Here is a 1,288-nt window from a genome sequence, read left to right on the forward strand (position 1 = left end):
TTTATTTTGGTGATCTGGATTCTTCTGCTGAAATTAGGGTTTTTGTGGTCTTGCTTTTCCAGCTTTCTTAGGTGGCCTTTTAGGCTGTTAATTGGTGATCCTTCCATTTTCTTCATGTACATTTGTAGGGATATAAATTTCCCTCTTACTACAGTTTTCATGGGGTCCCAGAGATTTGGTAAGATGTTTCTTCATTTTCATTTGTTTCCAGGTATCTTTTGATTTCTATTTTGATTTCATCATTGACCCAGGAGTTGTTTAGCATCATGCTGTTTAGCATCCATGTCTTTGTGGGTTTTGGGACGACCTTGTTGGTGTTAATGTTTATTTTTATTCCACTGTGGTCCAAGAAGGTGCATGGTAACATTTTGGTCCTTTTAAATTTGCTTTTTTGATTTATGGCCAAGTATGTGGTCAATCTTAGAGTACGTTCCACGCGGTGATGAGTAGAATGTGTATTCTGTGGTCTTTGGATGAAGTGTTCTGTAGGTATCAAATAAGTCCATTTGGTCAAGGGTCACATTGAGGTTCCGGATCTCCTTGCTGATTTTTTGTCCTGATGAACTGTCTAGGGTTGTGAGTGGGATATTAAAGTCCCAGTTATGATGATGTTAGAGTCAATATCTTTCTTTAGTTTTCCCAGAAGCTGCTTTATGAAAGTTGGCGTTCCTATGTTGGGTGCATATATGTTTAGGATAGATATTTCTTGTTGATGGAGTGAACCTTTTATCATTATGTAATGGCCTTCTGTATGTTTTTAACTTTTTGATAGCTTAAATGGTGTTTCATCTGAAATTAGTATCACGACTCCTCCTTTCTTTGGTGTTCCGTTCACCTGAAAATTTGTTTCCCATCCTCTTACTTTGAGTCTGTGCATGCCCTTTCTAGTGAGATGGGTCTCTTGAAGGCCATGTATTGTTGCCTGGTGATATTTTATCCATTTAGCCATTCTACGTCTTTTCAGTGGTGCATTTAGTCCAGTCACATTCAGGCTAATTATTGAAATGTGAGAATTTGTCCCTATCATAAAGTTCTTATAGAGTTGTTGTTGTTGTTCCTCTTGGTTTGTTGTCTTTCTTTTGGTTTTGGGCTGGTTCATGTGTATTTTACTCTTTTTCCTATACTCTTGTGAAGAATGTTGTTCTTTTTCCCTTTTATTCTGTGTTTAGTAATTTCTTAAGTGTTTCACATAGAGGTAGTCTGGTGTCAGCGTAAGTTCTTAGGGATTGGATATCTGGGAAAGATTTTAATTCTCCCTCACTGATGAAGCTTAGCTTTGCTGGGTAGG

The sequence above is a fragment of the Carlito syrichta genome, unplaced genomic scaffold (assembly GCF_000164805.1).
Source record: "Carlito syrichta isolate Samal-C Ts95f unplaced genomic scaffold, Tarsius_syrichta-2.0.1 Scaffold314741, whole genome shotgun sequence".
Classification (NCBI taxonomy): domain Eukaryota; kingdom Metazoa; phylum Chordata; class Mammalia; order Primates; family Tarsiidae; genus Carlito; species Carlito syrichta.